This window comes from Mytilus galloprovincialis, chromosome 9, assembly GCF_965363235.1.
Source record: "Mytilus galloprovincialis chromosome 9, xbMytGall1.hap1.1, whole genome shotgun sequence".
NCBI lineage: Eukaryota > Metazoa > Mollusca > Bivalvia > Mytilida > Mytilidae > Mytilus > Mytilus galloprovincialis.
Genome location: NC_134846.1, coordinates 91059094 through 91066125, shown reverse-complemented (window position 1 = coordinate 91066125; position 7032 = coordinate 91059094). Strand labels below are relative to the sequence as shown.

The 7032-nt window shown below is 32.0% G+C and overlaps 1 long non-coding RNA gene across 1 annotated transcript; it reads right to left on the bottom strand.

Moving 5' to 3' along the window:
* Positions 1–4920: 4920 nt before the first annotated feature.
* LOC143046347 (uncharacterized) lies at positions 4921–6386 on the bottom strand. The gene is made up of 3 exons (XR_012969131.1): positions 6358–6386; positions 5970–6041; positions 4921–4987 (listed from the first exon to the last, which is right to left on the bottom strand). It is a non-coding gene; the product is annotated as an uncharacterized LOC143046347 (long non-coding RNA).
* Between the last annotated feature and the right edge of the window lie 646 nt (positions 6387–7032).

Sequence of the window (7032 nt, the reverse complement as noted above, 5' to 3'; positions counted from 1 at the left end):
AGCTGTACCTGGGACAGAACTAATAGTACCCGCTGAATTAACAGACCTAGATAAAGTATGAGTCACCGAAGTTGACGTAGGTACCCCCCAAAATGCATGGCCGAACCTTGTGAAAGGGTCGGATAGGTAGCATTACCAGACACCGTTGTCGAAACTCCGGTCAATGTACTGGTAGTTTGGGGGGGACTTAAAGGTAGTGACCCATCTAAGAGATAGTCCGAACCAGGAATACTTACATACGGACTATTCAAATTAAAGTCCATAATAAATTTTACTTTAGTCAAAAACACAAATAATTTGTTTAGAAATTTAAACAAAACAAGGGAATATATTTCCAATAAAATACACAATATATATGAAAAGCAATTAAGCTATTCAAAAAACTAAACACTTCTCTGTTGAATCTGTAAAACTTGATGTGCACGTGTGACCGATGTCGCAGATGGAAATTGAATGGAAGAATATGGGCAAACAGGGGTATATGTCCGGACCAGTGAGAGTACGTTTATTTTTAGTTGGGATTTTCCATCTGACCTATGACGCAATTGGGGTTACACTCAGAATTTATGATGGTAACGTATTTATAGCTATAAAATCAACATACCTTTAATGGCATATAAGAAAGAACTGGTTCCCAGAACTTCGGATGTTATTCTGTTACACCGTTCCGTAATTTATATAGTTCGTTTGATTATATTCTTAATCTATTTATGTTTGTTCCAGTCTAGGAGGATTATTCATCTTTAACGTTAAAACATCGTACCGTCGCTACCTTTCCCTCTCTCATACGTATACGTTACAGGAAAATTGCAAGGTCATTACGATCACGAGGAACATCATCTTTGACACAATTCGTGGCTAACCACAGAGTGAGTTAATTATATAACATTGTATTTAAAGCCGTCAAATTGCCGTTCGTATGATTGAACCTTTTACTGGAAATGTAACCGTTCTTGAAAGTACAACATTTTCTCGGATTCAACGGACTGTGCAATCAATTACTTTTGACATTTCGTTTTAATAACATTAATTGAACACATTGTAAAATTGTATTTTATTTGTTTTTCAGCTTTTTACCATTTGTTAGATTGGTTTAAGAATAAATTATCAGCACCTGATAGTCTTGTTGCTTGAGCCCAATCGTCGGTTAAACTTAATGGCCAGGCCATTACAGATGTACCAACACAGGTACTTCAGATCTGACAAACAGACAAAATGTACCCTCTTTTTAAAATTTGGTGCAGTTTTTTTAATAATCAAAATTAAAAGTCCAAAAGTGTTCTACAATGATCACCAGTCCTTCAGCTTTCATATGATGCCAAAAATACCTAAATATCCTACATATTTTGAAAGTTACACCCTATGGATCCATGGTCCGTATAACGAATTTATCCCATGCTGAACCTTTTCTACAGTAGACGTAAATTTGGCTATACTTTTTGGACCTTTTGGATTATAGCTCTTCATCTTTTATATAAGCTTTGGATTTCAAATATGTTGGCCACAAGCATCACTGAAGAGACATGTATTGTCGAAATGCGCATCTGGTGCAGGAAAATTGGTACCGTTAATGTTATTCATGAACCCCTACAAAATTTACTAACCCCAATGAATCCATAGGTGGTCACCACGTGACGGCTTTAAACCAATTAAAACGTGATAATTTTGATGAGACTCTCATCAAAGTGAGAGGTAGTGCGCTAAAAAACCAGTTTTAATACACCATTTCCTACATATGAAAATGCCTGTACAAAGTCAGGAATATGACAGTTCTTGTCCAATCGTTTTTTTATGTGTTTTGTCATTTGATTTTGCCATGTGATTATGGACTGTCCAATAAGAATTTCCTCTGAGTTCAGTATTTTTGTGATTTAACTTTTTACCCGCCGGTCAAAAAACGTTTTATCAATGAGGATTCCTTATGCTTTTAGCCAGTGAGAAAACATACATTTTTAGTCATATTATGATTCCTGATTATATACAGAAAGGATTTTTATGAATAAAAAAGATACAATGCATAAAACTGATTCTTGAAAAAAAGAAACCAGGCAGTATACTTCAGCTACATAACAAATGGGTACTAACAAGGACTCATCAATGTGATAGACTACTTTGACGGAGAATGATTCTGTGTCATATTGTTATTTGTCAATATTTTGTTTTGTGACTTTTGAAATATATTTTAATAAATCATTGTATTTAATTTTTACTTCCAATAGAGTAATACCTACAATAATTCATTGTTTTGAAGGGGATTATACAAACCCGTCAGATCAAATCAGCCAATGTCTCTGAAACAGTCTTTTGAAGGGGATTGTACAAGCCCGTCAGATCAAATCAGCCGATGTCTCTGAAACAGTCTTTTGAAGGGGATTGTACAAGCCCGTCAGATCAAATCTGCCGATGTCTCTGAAACAGTCTTTTGAAGGGTTTATACAAGCCCGTCAGATCAAATCAGCCGATGTCTCTGAAACAGTCTTTTGAAGGGGATTGTACAAGCCCGTCAGATCAAATCAGCCGATGTCTCTGAAACAGTCTTTTGAAGGGGATTATACAAACCCGTCAGATCAAATCAGCTGATGTCTCTGAAACAGTCTTTTGAAGGGGATTGTACAAACCCGTCAGATCAAATCAGCCGATGTCTCTGAAACAGTCTTTTAAAGGGGATTGTACAAGCCCGTCAGATCAAATCAGCCGATGTCTCTGAAACAGTCTTTTGAAGGGGATTATACAAACCCGTCAGATCAAATCAGCCGATGTCTCTGAAACAGTCTTTTGAAGGGGATTATACAAACCCGTCAGATCAAATCTGCCGATGTCTCTGAAACAGTCTTTTGAAGGGGATTATACAAACCCGTCAGATCAAATCAGCCAATGTCTCTGAAACAGTCTTTTGAAGGGGATTGTACAAGCCCGTCAGATCAAATCAGCCGATGTCTCTGAAACAGTCTTTTCTTTCCAGCGTATTTCTTTACATGTCAGTTAGAGTTTGTTCTTGATTGAAAATTAATATTTAATAAAAACAAAAAAAAATATGTGGTATGCTTGCCAATGAGACAACTTTTCATAAGAGACGAAATGACACAGAAATTAACAACCATGGGTTCGTTTGTTATTTGAAATGTTAATTGCTTCAAAAAGTCAATGTCGTGTATACTTTACAATCCCCATTTTAGCTCGTATCAATAATGGGTCTTTGACGAGTCATTGGTACTTCAAAAGGGACTCGCTTGTTACGTTTCTTGATGGACAGAGGGTCAAAGTTACAAAAAATGTAAAATGCACACTTGATAAGAAAATTTTAAAATCACAAAAATACTGAACTCTGAGGAAAATTCATAACGGAAAGTCCCTAGTAGAATCAAATGGCAAAATTAAATGATAAAACACATCAAACGAATGGACAACAATTGTCATATTTCTGACTTAGTAAAAATATAGAAAATGGTGGATTGAACCTGAGATTAAAAATGTTAATAAGACTCAAAAACGAAAAATAAATAATATTTTGAATTTTGGCATCAAAGTAGAAAATCATAGTAAAGAAATTAAGTAATCATTTAAGGTGGATCCCTACAGATATAGCAAATTTTTTTTCACCATTGAATTTTTCTTAAAATTTGCATACATATACTATGCAATGGCCTCTATGAAAATTTGAGTTAAAAATAGTATGTCACCAGACTCGTTTCCATGGTAACGGTCACCAAAGTTGGTACATCACGTGTATGCATAAATACATACCTGATGTAGAAACTCTGGATTTTTTTCAAGCCTTTGAAAGTTTTTTGAAGGGTTTGTTCTTCATTTATTACAAAATTATTATTTAAAATGTAAATAAAACACAAATAATGGCAGTTTTATTCATTTTCATTGATTTCGTCTCTAATTTCATCAACACTGCTCCACAAAAAAAAACACAGATTTTGTTAAAAATTTCTATTTTTCTTAAATTTCCAAAAAAATGGTCCAATGAATATTTTTTTAAATTTGACATAAGATGGTCATAACAATGAGCTTTAAAAAGAAATTAAAAAAAATATGGGTCACCAGACTATTTTTTGCACGAAAAATGTTTTTGTGACCCCTAACGAAACAATGATCAACAGCAGTTTTTTGTATATCTTTCATCATCGGTGATCAAAGTGTGACATATGTTGTCATATCCTTTGTTAAACTAACACAGAATAATACAGTTTCACAAGGCAATCAAATGAGAACAATTTTTTGGTTTCTATGAACAACGGTTACCATGGCAACAGGACATGAAGTTGGAAAATTCAAGTTTTTGCACTGTTCTGATGTGCAAGATTAACAACCTAACAGACAATGGCAGATCAAATACCCTGATTTCAGACCAACAACACATGGCTTCTATGTAAATGTAAACAAATATTATGATACATTGTAATGCAGCTTATATTAGCATTACTGTGGTCTTAAATGAGCAAAATAAATTACTCAGAAGTTAGCGAAAATCACCAAATATATTTTTTTTTAAATTATCGATTCATAGGTAACAGTCATGCAAGTAAATGGATTAAAAAAGACTTTGTCACCTTATCCACAATTAATGATTTAAGTTTGATGAAGCATAATGATAATACATTATATATTTCAGTTGTCATAGTAACATAACCAAAAAATGATGAAATTATAACTTTTTCAAAGGTTTTTCAACTTTCTTTATTTTGAATGCCTCAATAATCAAGCAAACATATAACTGTTATATTTACAAATGTGTAAACAGTTTACTCCTCTGATTCAGTCAAGTACTTATTGATAGTCAAACATTATTAGAGTTCATTGTGTTCTCAGTCAAAATTATCAATCCTTCCATATTGAATAGTACATGTTGCTCCCAGTCAGATATAGCATATTACTATTAGTGGCAATTCTTTTCTTTCAAAATCTTTGTTTTCTGGTTCATACTTTCCCAAATTTTCTACGTAAATTTTCCAGGGGAACATTCTGTTGCTGCATTTACCTGAAAGTTTAATTTATTTATCTGTAATGAAAAGGTGTAATATATACTAATAAACTACTAAATCTATATAATATTTCAGTGAGTGCAAAATTAATCCAATCATGCATTACAACATCAATTTAAAAAGATTATATTATACCTGACTAACAAAGGTACGCATTAAGAGTTTTATAATATGATATATGGCCAGGTTTTTGAAGTGATTGCAATAATTAGGCCAGCTGATGGGTATGCATTTTATATTGCTTTTGCATATGATGGCCATCCTTTTTAGTGGTTTTTGTTTTGTGAACAATGGCAATTTGGAATGCAATAATTGACAATATAAATGATATAAGGAGCATTATAGGGTCCAATGCAAATAAATTCAAGGTATACATGTATATTTAATAGGTGTGACCTTTACCATATATGTGTACCTTAAATCAAAACAGTTGAACTGTTCTTTTTGGCAAAAATTTACATATATACAGCATGTGACCAAGTTTGAAATAAACATAAGTTATCTACATCACATAGTTATCTTCATTGTCAGAATTGTGGCACATAAGAACCAGTGGCAGTCTTGATAATATACTTTGTATTTAAATTATAAAATAAAGTACAAATCAATAGTGTAAAATGTGGATCACTGTGACCTTCTTTTGCCTGGAAGCTGAGTTACTTACTGAGACTCTGAGAGTGTATATATAAGTTTGCATGATCTGTCACCTTTTAGATGCTGAGATATACATTTGTTGTATATGAAATTGGATGTTTAATGTAACCAAAGTCAGTGAAGTGGAAAATGTAGGTCAGTGACATCTGTGTACAAGTTTACATGATCCTACATTTTATAGTTGAGTCTACTAAATATATTGTCCAAAAAGAAATGTTATAAATGCCTGCAAAACACCATTATCAGATTAAAAAGTCTCAAATGGAACCTAAGTTTTTATTCAAAGGTAACTACATGTAATTATCCTAAAATGTATGTATTTACCATTGACAGTCATCCTTCATTTTTCTACAAAACTGCTGCTAATAACCTGCTGTTAAATGATGACCATGAGACCTACAATTGATAACAAATATAACAAAAATTAAATAAGTAAATTAATATAATCAGATAATATAGGATTCATAAAAAGTGAGAGTTTTATATTACTTTTTATCAATGTTGGTTGTTCAATATCAAAATAGTGAAAATAATGATAAAAAAAGCCATATTCCATATAATAACAAGAGCATTGCTAAGTATGGCATCCTCTCACCATAGAAGACTGTTGCTTTCACATGGGTGTTTAGAATCTACAATGTCCACTTTCACCTTGACATTTGGGAATATCTTTTCTATTAATAAAGTTAAAGTCTAAATTCTTTAAATTTACCTGTATTACTTTCATAGTTTCAACCAGTACCGAACATTTGCAATTCTGCAACATAACTAGCTTCAACCTAATGAAAAAAAGTGATAACAAATATATATAAATAAAAGTGCATGCAGTGTTCAAATACTATAGCTAAAACATATTACATTTAAAATTAACTGGAAACTCAGGCTGTTAACAATGAAATTTGTAATAATAATATGTATAAAGGCTTTCAAAACCAAATAGGTTTCATTAAATTTGTTGAAATTATACATTAATATAGATTTCATTTATTAAATTATACATATGTAACTAATTCTAGTTCAATATTTTTGTTGAAACAAATTCTGTCATGTTCTATACATGAAAGTCTTCAAGTACATATAACAATGCTTTACCACAAAATTGATTTGAAATATTGACCCTAAACTTGAAATTATTACCAAGATCTGTTAATTCATTTTTATGACTGCTTAAGTGCAAATATGAATATAATTATGGTCCTCATTATACTTTATATCTACTTAGGAAAATTTATGAATTATATGACTAAAGGTTTAATTACCTTCCAATTATTCATTAAATTAACCATGTTTAAAACTGTTTCTTCTCTTGAATTTACTTACAGGATTCTTTTGCAACTGCAAATATTTTCTTTCCAGTTTAATTCTCCTCTTTCTTTAAGTATGGCTG